Genomic DNA, 14,721 nt, shown 5'->3' on the forward strand with positions numbered 1-14,721 from the left:
TTTGTTTTCCATGCCTATGTAAATTTTATGTTCAAAAAGTATAAAAGCTGCGATAAACAAATCAAAATTAAGAGAAAGGAAGAAAATTAGAAGGGTCCACAGGTTGCAAAGGCTGTTTCGACTACACTGTAGAAGTTTTACTGGGAATCCCTTACACATGCTCCATACAGTACTGATCTCTCCCCATGCTATTTCAGTATTTTTGAGCCTGAAAAAAAACATTCATGGCGTTGATTTGCTTCGGATGAAAATAGTACGTCCGGGTACTATCATTGTTCAGTAGGTACCCGAAAACATTTTTCCATGAAGGCACTGACCGACTTCTCTCGCAGTGGGATTACTGCATCAATAGTTACGGCGATTACTTTTGAAATAATAAAGTTTACTTTGCTTCCGTCGTGCTCGTTTTCATTCGCTGGCCCTCACAATTATGAAAACTGATCGGAAAGCAGATACGGAGAACGAAATTAATGAAAAGGGGATGAAAGAAAGGGGCGAAGCACTAGCTGAGATGAATAAGGACGAAGGTGGAGTTCGGATGTTGCTTTGTTAAAGGAACTATCCCATTATTCACCTGAAGCTATTTAGGGAAACCATAGAAAATGTTGTGACTTGGCAAGACAGCCAAGCCACTATGAGATAGCCGAAAGGCACGCACTTAAGCTCACGCAGGCTGGCGTGAGGTCTGGAACAGTTAAAGGAGTTGAGTTTAGTAAAAAAAGTACGTAGCTTCTGGAATACTTAACTTTAATCTGTAATTGGTGAACATCGGTCTGACGGTACATGCATCACAAGATAAATAGCAATTGATGATGGCGCCTTGCTAGGTCGTAGCAAATGACGTAGCTGAAGGCTATGCTAAATTATCGTCTCGGCAAATGAGAGCGTAATTTGTCAGTGAACCATCGCTAGCAAAGTCGGCTGTACAACTGGGGCGAGTGCTAGGAAGTCTCTCTAGACCTGCCGTGTGGCGGCGCTCGGTCTGCAATCACTGACAGTGGCGACACGCGGGTCCGACGTATACTAACGGACCGCGGCCGATTTAAAGGCTACCACCTAGCAAGTGTGGTGTCTGGCGGTGACACCACATTCCTCCCCCGCAAATCGGCGTACGGTTGTGTTATAAGGCTTCCGCCCGCCGTGGGGAGGACCCCATGTTGACGTATGCGACGAGGTGGGGAGCCTAACAACAGGCGAGGCTGTGCCACCCGCACCCAGCCATTCGGTCCGAGGGGAGATAGGAAACGCCTGAAAACCTACTCCAGGGTGCACGCCAACATGCGGTGTACGCGCCCGTAGAGAGACAGGAGGGGCCGAAGGGTCGACCTCCATCGGGTCGGGGCACCCGACGGGCGAAGACGCCATGTGGTCCAGAGCGGGCAAGAGTTCCATGTCGGAGGACAGCTGGTCACGGGAAGCGATCGGCGGCGCGTGACCCAGGGAGGCGCCCGGCGGTTGCAGCGACGCGTCCACTGCGGGCGTCGCCGGCGGGAGAACAGGCGGCGGCGCGTCGCCATGGGGCAAAATGGAAGGCAGCGTCGGTAACACCTGGGGATGAGGCGAGCCAGTAGATGGGTCCCCAGGGCGCTGACCGGACGGCACCGTCGCCGAAAGCAGACGGCGAACGGCAGAACCCGTGCGACGACAAAGGCGCAGCTGATTGAGATGCCGACGCACCTTACCAGAGGCCCCCAAAACCAGATACATAGCGCGGCCGAGGCAGCGAAGAATGCGCCCTGCGAGGCAACGCCGTGAACTTCGATAGTTGCGATAGTATACAACGTCGCCTGGGGCAAAAGCAGGTGTCTGCCGCTGCACAGGAACCTGATGCGGCGGATGTAGCACAGACAGCAAGGTTCGATGAGGACGACCGTGCAACAACTCAGCCGGCGAGCGACCATCTCGCGGCTGAGAGCGATACGTGGACAAAAAGAGCAATAACGCGTCCTCCCGAGAATGAGACTCTTTCAACTTCAACCTCTGTGACTTGAAAGTCCTGACCAAACGTTCAGCGGCACCGTTTGACTGCGGCGAAAGCGGCGCGGACGTCAGATGTTGAATACCATTGGCCTTGCAGAATGACTGAAATGCTACGGACATGAATTGTGGGCCATTGTCGGAAACAATAGTCTGTGGAAGACCTTCAATGCAAAAGATAGCGGATAACGCTTGGATGGTGGCAGATGACGTCGTGGAAGGCATCCGGACAACAAAAAGAAAATTACTGAATGAATCTACCACAACCAACCATCGAGCATTCCAGAATGGACCAGCAAAATCGATGTGTAAGCGTTGCCAAGGGGTAGTGGCTTTCGGCCATACAAAGAATTTCCGTGGTGGCGCAGATTGTTGTTCGGCACACGCCATGCAAGAAGAGCACATATTCGTAATCGCAGCATCGATTCCGAACCAAGTACAGTGCTGATGCGCAAGTTGTTTCGTTCGCACTATACCCCAATGTCCTTGGTGGAGAAGCCATAAGGCAGAGGTCTGTAACGAACGTGGTACCATGACCCTGGACTGATCATTATCAGAACGCAACAGCAAAACACCACGTCGAACAAAAAGTCTCTTCTTGTGAGCAAAAAATCGGCGAACCAACGGATCCTCGATCCGTGACTTTGACAAGGGTCATTGCGTAGCAACAAAACGCAGAACGGTAGCAAGGACAGGGTCGGCAGCTGTGGCTGTAGCTACACGACGAAAATCAATCGGAAACGATCCGACCACGTCATCGGTTTCCGAATCAATGAACATGCAAGCAATTTCGGAGGAATCGAATGCTCTATCCTCAGCAACAGGCAAACGGGACAACGCATCGGCTTTGCCGTGCTTAGCAGTGGACCGATACAAGATATCGTAGCGGTACTGCGAGAGGGAAATAGACCAGCGAATGAATTTCTGCGCTGTACGTGGAGGTACAGGCGTGGTCGGATGAAAAAGCGATGTCAAAGGTTTGTGGTCTGTGATGATGGTAAAGTGACGACCATAGAAGAAATCATGAAACTTTATAACACCAAATACGAGAGCCAATGCTTCTTTCTGGATCTGTGAATAATTTCGTTGCGCAGACGAGAGCAATTTGGACGCAAAGGCAATAGGGCGATCATGGGATCCATCTTTGTGCGCAAGCACAGCACCGATCCCGAAATCCGATGCATCCACCATCAACAAAAGGGGTTTCTGGGGATCGAATGGCGTAAGGCAAGTATTGGAAAGCAACGCCGATTTCAACTGGCGAAAGGCGCGTTCGCATTCCGTCGTCCAGACGAACGGAACACCTTTACGGCGTAAGCGATGAAGCGGAGCTGAAATGGACGAGGCGTGGCGCACATAGCGATGATAATTTATTTTTTCCCAGCACACTCTGTAGCTGCTTCAAATTCTGCGGCGAAGGCAAGTCTTGTATTGCACAGAGGTGCTCTGGACAGGGATGTATGCCTTGGGCATTGAGTACATGGCCCAGATAGGGTAAGTCCCGAGCAAAAAACACACATTTATCCTTCCGCAAGCGAAGACCATTTTGGCGCAAGACCTGAAATAATGTTCTGAGATTGGCTAAATGTTCTTCTTCCGTCTTTCCGGAGATCACAATATCGTCCAGATAGTTTGCTGCAGTAGGGACCGACGCACAAACAGTTTGCAGATATTGCTGAAACAATGCAGGGGCGGATGCACACCCGAATGGCAGTCGTTTGAATCATTACAAACCAAGATGCGTGTTAACCACCAAGACGCGCTGGGATTCTTCGTCCACCGGTATTTTCAAGTACGCATCTGCTAGGTCCAACTTCGAAAAATATTTACCCGGGCACAGTTTGTCAAAAAGATCTTCCGGGCGGGATAAAGGAAAAGTTGCAATCACTAGTTGTGGATTCACTGTTGCCTTGAAGTCCACACAAAGTCTCAATTTTCTGGAAGGCTTTTGCAAAATTACTAAGGGTGATGCCCAGAGAGAAGCCTGCACACGTTCAATCACACCCTGTGATTCCAAATCGTGTAATGTTCTTGCGACCTCATCACGCAATGCGTGGGGAACATTGCGCGCTCTGAAAAATTTCGGTTGCGCGTTTACTTTCAGTTCCAAATGTGCTTTATAGTTCTTAGCCCGGTGCAAAAATGTCTGCAAACTCTTCACATAGACGAGAAACACTGTCTGAAGGCACAGTCTGGTTCACTGATAGGACCTGATTGACTATAGACAAGTTAAACAACTGAAATAAATCTAAACCAAACAAGTTCACTGCAGAAGAAGAACGAAGGATGTACAATGACACAAGTTTTGTTTGTCCTTTGTATGTTGCAAGAACTCTGCACTGTCCTAACACAGGGATTGCTTGTCCTGAATAACTACTTAAATTAACATTTACGGCACGCAACGGAGGGGTGCCCAGCTGTTTGTACGTGTCTTGATTGATCAAGGAAACTGCAGCTCCGGTATCGAGCTGGAATGGTATCATGTTGCCATTAATGTCCAAGTCTACAAAAAGTTTAGTGTCTTGCTGACGACAGGAGCGACTGTCTCGTGCAACGTGAACTGACACTGGTACAGAATCACTTGCGACTTGACGGGATTTCCGGCGATGTCGACGCACACTATTTTTCGGACGAACACAGTCACTGTTAGAGAGAGTGGCACTGGGCGGATTGGAATGAACTGCATGAAATTCCATGGGCGAAGGTTCACGAGCCTGAGTATTCTGGGTTCGATTCCGATTCCAATGCGAAGCAAAGGGCCTGGAATGGTTTTGAGCATCCGATCGGAGCTTTTTCTGGCAAACACTTTGAACATGTCCATTTTTATTACAGAAAAAGCAAATAGCTTGCCGTGATGGGCAATTCTCACGCGAATGTCTAGTAGCACACTGCGGGCATGATTTCACTGCATTTGCTTGCTGGCGCAGTACACGTGGCTGAGAGCCAGGCGGCTTTGGCGCGGCCGGGCGCGAGGACTGTTTACTGTTCCGTGCAGCTCGCCCGGCGGGCCGGTTAACCTGACACACGGGTGGCGAAGTTTCAAATGATTCCTGAGCAAAGTCAAGTGTGTCCTGCCGATCCAATATGTCCATCACTTGTTGAAGGGAGGGATTGCCTAGTTTCAAAATCTGTTCCCATATACGAACATCAGCAACGTTCTGTGCAATTGCATCACGTATCATAGTATCAGAATAAGGGAGGCCACATTGACACTCAAAAGCACAATCCCTAGTAAGGCCTTGCAAAGTTGCAACCCACTCCCGATTAGTTTAACCAGCCGTACGTTTTGTACGAAAGAAGGTATACCTTTTGGCAACGACATTGACTGATTCTTTGAAATATGCATCCAATGCAGACAAAATTTCGTCGTAGGATAGAGTTGCTACGTCACGTCGGGGAAACAATTTGACTATCACACGGTACGTGGACACGCCGACGCACGATAATAAGAAAGGCTGCCGCTCGTTACCTTGAATTCTGTAAGCGGCGAGATGGAATCCAAATTGGCGTGACCACTCCGTCCAGCTTTTCAGCGCAGCATCAAAAGGACGAAAAGGTGGTGCAACTGTGTGTTGTGGCTGCGGTAGCGGTGGAGCGGCGGCTGCCGCATCGTTTTGCATTGCACGTTGACCCTGGACGAGCTGTCCAAGGGCATCCAGTAAGGCCTGCGTCTGCTGATTCTGTAAACGATAAAATTCGGACAGTACATCTGGAGATGGTGGCGAAGCCATTACACAAGTAAAGCAGGGCAGAATTGGTACAAAGGCTGGCGTGAGGTCTGGAACAGTTAAAGGAGTTGAGTCTAGTAAAAAAAGTACGTAGCTTCTGGAATACTTAACTTTAATCCATAACTGGTGAACATCGGTCTGACGGTACATGCATCACAAGATAAATAGCAATTGATAATGGCGCCTTGCTAGGTCGTAGCAAATGACGTAGCTGAAGGCTATGCTAAATATCGTCTCGGCAAATGAGAGCGTAATTTGTCAGTGAACCATCGCTAACAAAGTCGGCTGTACAACTGAGGCGAGTGCTAGGAAGTCTCTCTAGACCTGCCGTGTGGCGGCGCTCGGTCTGCAATCACTGACAGTGGCGACACGCGGGTCCGACGTATACTAACGGACCGCGGCCGATTTAAAGGCTACCACTTAGCAGAAAACACGAATTCTAATGGCTGGATATTGATTTCACCCCGTTTCTCCCGAACGTGAGTCCAGTATTCCAGCCGAAGTGCTCGCAGCAAAGCCACGGAACTCGTCTCCCTCGAAGAAAGTTGTAAGCTTTTCGTCACACTAAGTATTTAAAGGTGGGTGAAGCCGAAAGTAGCCACAATGAGAGAGTTTCCAAGAACTGACGAAATACTGAGAGGACAAGCTAATGCATGGTGTGTTCTCTGCAGTGGAAAACAACTAGTAGCAACAGCTGATGACCGTCTGATGGAGGCCTGTATACATCACTGTCTGTCGAATGGCCGATAACGATATTGGTGGTTATGGCGGTGATGGTCGCTCTTGTTGTGTGTGGTAGTGGCGGCGATGGCGACGGAAGGCTGCGCATCGCCTTTTGTAGAAAGACTAAGAGAAATGTCATGCCGACAACTGCTCAGTTGTACTTCCTGAAGCCTTTGGTGAAAGCAGAACCGCCAGGTCTTCTGGAAATACCATGGTATATCTTCGATGCCAATGTCTGATAGGATGCTAGGTTCTCTTAACGACAGAGGGCGTCGATAATCAGTACTTAGGGTTGCTTGAGTGTAGCCTGTGAAGAGGTCAGACTGTTAATGCTGGGTGAATCAATTTATTTATTTAACCGCTGTCTTTGAACGCATGTGATACACTCGCTACACACGTTCTGTTATATATTTTAATATAAACAAGGCGTCTGGTAATAGTACGTATAAACAAAGATCTGCTAATGGCAGCTAAACTGCTTAGAAACATGTAATTTTCCGTGATATGCCTATTTACTAATACTCGAACGAATATTTTTTTTCCTGAAATTGTTTGCCGTAACTTTGTTCTTAGCCTCCGACCACTAAAAAATGAACATTGATCCATAGCCTGTCCTTCAGACGTCACCGTAACTCATCAGGCAAATGAAAAGTGCTAGTCATTTCATCTGGTTTCAATAAGGCATACCGCCCAAAAACTCAGTGTCTTTTGTTTTTGAGGCAAATATATCTCGTATCGAATTCAGTAAGTGCAATTATTGTCACGTCAGTTTCTCTACATGTTGAGAGTTGTGACGTGAAACAAATCCAAATTTTAGTTCTATGAAAAGTACCTACGGCTCCCTAGCTAACCTGGTCGTCTTTATAAACCCTAAACCCCTTTTGGCGACGACCTAAATTGAATGTCTGTGTGTTTCCAACTTCTGTTTCCAGTCAAGCCATCATTTCAATTAGGTTTCATATTTATTTAATAATAGTTAGCATTCTTCTATGGTTTCAAAAATGGTTCAGATGGCTCTGATCACTATGGGACTTAACTTCTAAGGTCATCAGTCCCCTAGAACTTAGAACTACTTAAACCTAACTAACCTAAGGACGTCACACACATCCATGCCCGAGGCAGGATTCGAACCTGCGACCGTAGAGGTCACGCGGTTCCAGACTGTAGCGCCTAGAGCCGCTCGGTCACCTTGGCCGGCTTCTATGGTTTCGTAAGCTTTCCTCTCAACCTTATCCTTAGGGATTAAATGTAGTGTAAGCTGCGGAAACTTCGTCTATGACTGCATTGTGCCTATACAGAGTTAACGTTAGTAAACCGATAAATTGCAAGGACGGATTCCTGAAAATGGAGGAAAAAATGTCCCATAAACAAGTGTCCGGAAATGCAACATTGGAACGGTAGTTGGCGCTGACGAATGAAAGTTCCTCTGACCACGTTCCGTGTGTTCCTTGAGTGTTGCAGTCTGTGTGATTGACGTAGCGTACTGTAAGCAGCAGAATCATCCGGTATTCGTGTCGGGAACAAGTCGGGATGTGGCTGTGCGGTTCTAGGCGCTACAGTCTGGAACCGCGTGACCGCTACGGTCGCAGGTTCGCATCATACCTCAGGCATGGATGTGTGTGATGTCCTTAGGTTAGTTAGGTTTAAGTAGTTCTAAGTTCTAGGAGACTGATGACCACAGCAGTTAAGTCCCATAGAGCTCAGAGCCATTTGTACCAAGTCGGGACGGTGTTTGTGTACGGCCAAGCAGATGATCGAGAGGCAGCACGGTTATATCAGAGAAAGTACCCTCACAGATACCTACCACATCACACATTTCAAGCCCTTTTTGTGCGTTTGGGTGACCATGGGTCCTTTCAGACAGACGAACATGCATGGAGGCTGTGGACTGGGCGTACAACACATTTAGAGGACCGGGATCTACATGATATTGAGAAGAACACACGTACAAGCTCCAGGCAAGTGGCCCGGCATCATGGTGTAACCCACGATCACACAAACGCCCAAAAAGGTCTTGAAATATTGTGTGATGTGGTTGGTACCTGTGAGGGTACTTATCTTGGTATAGCCTCGCTGCCTCTCGACTGTTTCCATCTTCTTGGCCGTACACAAACACCATCTCGGCTTGTTCCCGATGTGAACAACGGACCATTCTGCTGCTTACAGTACACTGTGTCAATCATACAGCCTGTAACACACAAGTAACACACGGCACGTGGTCAGAGGAACTACCATTGATCAGCGTCATCTACCGTGGCAACCATGCATTTCCGGACACACGTTCATAGGACCTTTTTCTCCATTTGCATTCAGGAATCCGTCCCTGCAGTTTGTGGGTTTTATTAATGTTCACACTGTATTTCTCCTCGGTTTGACAGGTGGAGAAAAATATATCCTTTATACTTAAATCCAACTCTCTCAGTATCTATAGATGGTGTTCAGAACCCAGCGAGGGATGAAGCTGCTCCATTTGTTCCACAAAAACATCTGGTGCTTCGAATAGATCTTACCAGCGAGTTCGGAATTCCCGAAGACCCCTCAGCCAGACTATGTCTCCAGCATATTACTCGGTAATTTCAGAATCTTACTTACTTCCTACTACCAGTATGTGGCTGCATTAGATTAACCGCACTGTTTATTTCTAGACATCGTTGATATTGTGTCTTACACATTAATAAGCGGTTCATAGATCGTATTTCACAACATCCACATCCAAGTCGCTCAAAAGGTTTTTATTTTTGTGTCTCTCTCAGCTCCACGTTCACGCAGATATTTATGTTACAAACTGGACATTTGTATTTAAAGTTTCTTAACTGTGTCATCCACTGGGCACTTGTTTACGTGTGGCTTTATGGTTCAGACTATTTTTCATCCGGGTTTGACACTCTTCACCGGAAAGGACACGGTCTGAATTTTAACCGACTATTAGGTGAATTGTCTAGATGATTCGGAATCGTAGTATTACTTGCAAATTTGCAGGTTCTTCTGGTTCTTGGTAGTTCGTTATAAGTTTGGACATGAAGTCAGGCATTGAAAATAGTTCTACATATAACAGAAATAATTTTCTTACCTTCTTTGCATTAGCACCAGGGGTTCCGACAATTTTTTTTTTGTTGTGGTTTTCCGTCTGTAAAGCCGTAAAACACCTGGAAATAATTCCCAGGTGTGAGATATAAGCAGCACGCAATTTATCAAAGTGAATAATGCAGTCAACAAGTACTCGAGAAAACTCTCTAAGGAAGAAATAAAAATTTTATAAGGAAACAGGACTGTTTCTCATAACCACTCTCGGGTGGACGTCTCCACAGGACAGGTGAATACTACGTATTAGCACAGTTGCTAGAAACATCATAACACGTTCACATCGTTTCAGAGGATTTTTTCTGCACAATAGCCTTCCACGTCTTGTGATTTTCTTTTAGTATATCGGGGTGGGAGCTGTATGCGTATGTACTGTCGTGTTGCATCCCTATATATTTCTGTACAACCTTAACTTCGTACCTGTTCCTTCCTTGTCGAGATCCACGACAGTACTTACTGCTCTGCTTGATTTAGACTATACGTGCTAATGAGTAGTTTGTGAAAAGAAAATCGAACTCCCCAATTAGTTTATAGTCCAGTCCCATTAAGAGCCTTGCATAGTCAACGCCTATATACCGTACATCAGATTTGTGGGACAAAATGTGTGGCATACAAGTGACATGAGGACTGAAAACGAGGAGATGTGAAACGGCTCCTTGTTGAAGATTATAAGACGAATTTCAGAACCCTGCGCCTGAAATGTTTCGTGCATACTATACAGAGTAAAATAGCTCTAGCACTCTATCAAATACCTTGGAAACGGTGTACTGTAAACCAGCGTTGAAAGGCAGGTGGGAGAACATTCGTCGGTACGGTAAAGGCAGGTTATTTCATCTTGCCAGCTGCAATATCGTTTCCGTGTAATGACAGCTCTGTTGATTACTGCCGCGAGCCACTTATTCGTTTCTTGAGAGACAATTTCCGCTGCACTTTTATTCCGTTCCTGTATCAACGTGTAAACGGATGATCGTGTATCTGGCGTCCAGCTAATAATAACCTCTGAATTCCATCACTTTAAACCCTTAAGAGACAGTAATACTTAAACTGTACTCCGATATATCAATTACAGAACTTCAAAATCCATTGAATACGTGGCAGACTTGCCAAATATTAACAATCATAATAAAATAAAGATATTTGGAGCCATACATTACCAAAGTTACTCGTCATGTGTCTGTGGTTTCATTACTTGTGTCAATATGAAGTGATAATTACGTCGCTGCTTTTTAACAAACTTGCAACCGAATGTTCGTTAAGTAAATGAAATAGACTACAGCTTCACAGGCATCACTCTTAGGAACGCTCAGGCGGAGTTAACTACGAAATGAATTGTTACAGTTTTACCTACCACATTACCTCCATATTGCAAACAAAACGTATTGTCCGCGTCACTGGCTGTAGATCGCGGGTTCCGGCTTCGATTTCCGACCGATCCGGAGATTTTCTTCACTCGGGTACTAGTTGTTTGTGCTATCTTAATTATTTATCTCATCTTCGTCGACACGCGAGTCGACGAAGTGACGTCAAATAGGACTTGCACCAGGCATACTAACAACTCCAGAAGGGGTTTTCCGGCCAATAATGCCATATGATCGTTAACATAAAACGTACTGCATAAATCTTGTACAATATGCGCATATCACCACCACAGTGTCTGGTTAACAATAATAATAATGAAATGACATATACAACTGCTTTCAGAGATGTTAAAAACTTATGAGTTTATAAAATTTATCAGTAATGCTGTTGTAGGTTACACTGTTTACATTAAAATGTGTCTTCCTAACTTAATGAGAAAGTGAAAGCCAACAACGTCTTCTACGGGTTGTTGTTCAATAACCAGACCGTCATGAACGCTTTCCAAGTACTTCTGGGAGACACTTAAACAAGTAGTAGTAAAACAAACTGTTTTAAGTTGCTAATCTCGTTTAGTAATCAGTGATTTTGGTTCAGTGTCCCAACAAATGCTGTTCAGTTTACTTCACCATAAAATCATCAGTATGAGTTCATTAAGATCATGCACAGACAAAATGTGTAAAATCTTTAGGGTCAAAATGACACACACAGTAGATGATACAAAACTAATACTTTGACATACGGAACGTATAGTGTGAAATCAGGATTTAGTTTTTTATTGATATAAACAAATTCCTCCGTATAACAATAGTTTAAATCCACAGCAAACTGTTCAAATTCACAACCTATAGGATCAATGCATGAGGCGTGCGTTATCTGGGTATGTTCGTCATCCCAAACATGACTAATGAAGCAGCTGAATGCGCCAACATGATTGAAAAAAGCCTCATCCGTGAACAACGTAACACAGAACAAACTGTAGAAAGTTCTACAGTGCTATGCTGCACTATGTAATCTTTTGAAAGAACTGAATGTCGAGATCTCAATCACTTACTGCCATTGCCTGCACACGTTGTTTCATATATGGGTGTAACTGCTGCTACATCACTACTCTCCACATCAACTCCTCAAATTATACTATCCAAACAATTCTTTGCAGTGAACTTTTTCCATCCCTCCGTGACTTGAACAAGCCGATTTCTCGTAATTTTCTACACAGTTAGGATGTTACCTGCTGCGAAACATTTCTCTATGGATTCGTTCGGCTTTCGGTACACTACATCCTGCAGCATCGTACGTTAAAAATATGCCTGCATTATTTTCAAGGTTGTAGTTCCAATACCGACCCAGAAGACAATTCTTTGTTATGAAACATAATCAATTTACAAACAAACGTCTCACACGCATTGCTTATTCAAGACTGCCTGAAATATTGATATCTGACCACTGCTTCCTTATCCCAGATACCCTGTGTAAAACACGTTACAGATCAACGGTCTCATGTTTTGGGCCACAGGAGAGCTCAACTTGTACATAGTAGCGAAAAGCAGATGTATTTAATTGGCAGGGGTTAATAACATACATTTATACGTATATTCTATATCTGCTGTATATCTTTATTGACTCATACAACAATCTGTGTTGCATCCTGTTCGCGTAATTCGATGCAGTTACTGCTGTTAGTCTTTTTCTAATATTCCGATACATTCACATCGTCACTCAAAACAGAGATATACACACACTATCCGATCAAAAGTATCTGAACACCTATTAATGGACATTAACATGGGCTGTGTCTATCTTTCGCCTTTATAACGTCTTGAATTCTGCTGGGAACACTTTCAATGAAATGTTTGAATGTCTCTGAAGGAATGGCTAACTATCCTTCCTCTAGAGCCGAAACCAGAGAAAGTAGTGATATAGGACACTAGAATCTGGAGCGAAGTCGAAGTTCCATATCAACTCAAGGATGCTCCATAGGTTTCAGATCGGTACTTTGGCCAAGGCAGGTCAGACCATTTCAGGAATGTTATTGTCCACATACAACTGCTTCACATATCCTGCTTTATGACAGGGTGCATCGTTATGCTGATGCAAGCAGTCATCGTCTCCGAACTGTCCTCTACTATTCGCAATACACAGTGCTATAAATTGTGTTCGTACCCTTCCGCATTTAGCGTTTTCTTAAGGACAATAAGGGGGCTGCACCATAATCTCGAAAAAGATCCCCGCACTAACACCATCTACATTGCTGACACTACACATGTTGACTGATAACGTTCTCTTGGCATTCACCAAACCGAAACCCTTCCATCGGATTGCACAGGGTATAGAATGATTAAAAACTAAACTAGAATAACCTGCGCCCGAAGAGGCCTCAGAAGGCCCAACGTTACCGATCGATCACGGTGTCATCCTCAGCCAATGGGCGTCACTGGATGCGCATATGGATGGCCACGTGGTCAGCACACCGCTCTCCAGGCTGTTGTCAGTTTTCGTGACCGGAGTCGCTACTTGTCAATCAAGGACCTCCTCAATTGGCCTCACAAGGTCTGAGTGCACCCCGCTTGCCAACAGCGCTCAGCAGACCAGGACGGTCACCCATCAAAGTGCTAGCCCAGCCCGGCAGTGCTTAACTTCGGTGATCGGACGGGAACCAATGTTACCACTGCGGAAACGCCGTTGGTATAGAGTGATTAGTCACTCCATATCACTCGTTTCCAGTCATCCTCAGTCCAGTACCATCATTCTTTAAATCTCCTCAAGTGTCGCTTTGCACTGACTACACAAATGGGTGGCTTAAGAGGAGTTCCACGACCATTGTATCCCATTCTAAAAAAATGTTCAAATGTGTGTGAATTCCTAATGGACCAAACTTCTGAGATCATCGGTCCCTAGACTTACACACTATTGAAATTAACTTGGACTAACTTATGCTGCCGGCCGGAGTGGCCGAGCGGTTCTAGACGCTACAGTCTGGAACCGCGCGACCGCTACGGTCGCAGGTTCGAATCCTGCCTCGGGCATGGATGTGTGTGATGTCCTTAAGTTAGTTAGGTTTAAGTAGTTCTAAGTTCTAGGGACTGATGACCATAGATGTTAAGTCCCATAGTGCTCAGAGCCATTTGAACCACTATGGGACTTAACTTCTGAGGTCATCAGTCCCTTAGAACTTAGAACTACTTAAGCCTAACTGACCTAAGGACATCACACACATCCCTGCCCGAGGCAGGATTCGAACCTGCAACCGTAGCGGTCGTGCGGTTCCATACTGCAACGCCTAGAACCGCTCGGCCACCCCGGGCGCCACTAGTCCATGGTCGAGATCACTTAGCTCTCCTGACCGACCCATTATGCTATTACCGCTTCTCTACTCACAACACATTCCTTCCCACGTCCTTTCATAGTGTCGGGTCCGCCTCTGGTAGTATCTAGTGGTCAATTCCGCACTGCCTACGAGTGTCAACAAACATCCGAAATGAGCAACGTACACTCGTTTTAAACTCGCCAGGAAGTCCTGTGACGTCACCATAGTCTGTTGTCGGGTAGAAGTGGACTTGACTCACTCAGAAAGGAGAGCAAGTACAAAAGTTCGCAAGTGTAACTGCGAATTCGCGGCATTCCCGCTGTATACTGCACCGTTTTGAAAGGTACTTCCGCCATTAAACTGTAAATTATACTCATTGATTTTACACAATCATAATTTCGGCTTTATAGCCATTCTCAAGTGCAAGTGAAAGTGTTACAAAATGTCCGACCTGTCTAAATGACAGAAGCGACCATTGGGCATGACGATTATTATATACCAGTATAATGACTGATCGGTTAGCAGCGAATAGTGTTCTGTGTATACATA

General features: G+C 45.6%; 1 pseudogene; it reads right to left on the minus strand.

The window, feature by feature from the left end:
• Positions 1-13,433: 13,433 nt before the first annotated feature.
• LOC124557547 lies at positions 13,434-13,552 on the minus strand (annotated as a pseudogene).
• Positions 13,553-14,721: the final 1,169 nt, after the last annotated feature.

The sequence above is a fragment of the Schistocerca americana genome, chromosome X, assembly GCF_021461395.2.
Source record: "Schistocerca americana isolate TAMUIC-IGC-003095 chromosome X, iqSchAmer2.1, whole genome shotgun sequence".
In the NCBI taxonomy this organism is placed as follows: domain Eukaryota; kingdom Metazoa; phylum Arthropoda; class Insecta; order Orthoptera; family Acrididae; genus Schistocerca; species Schistocerca americana.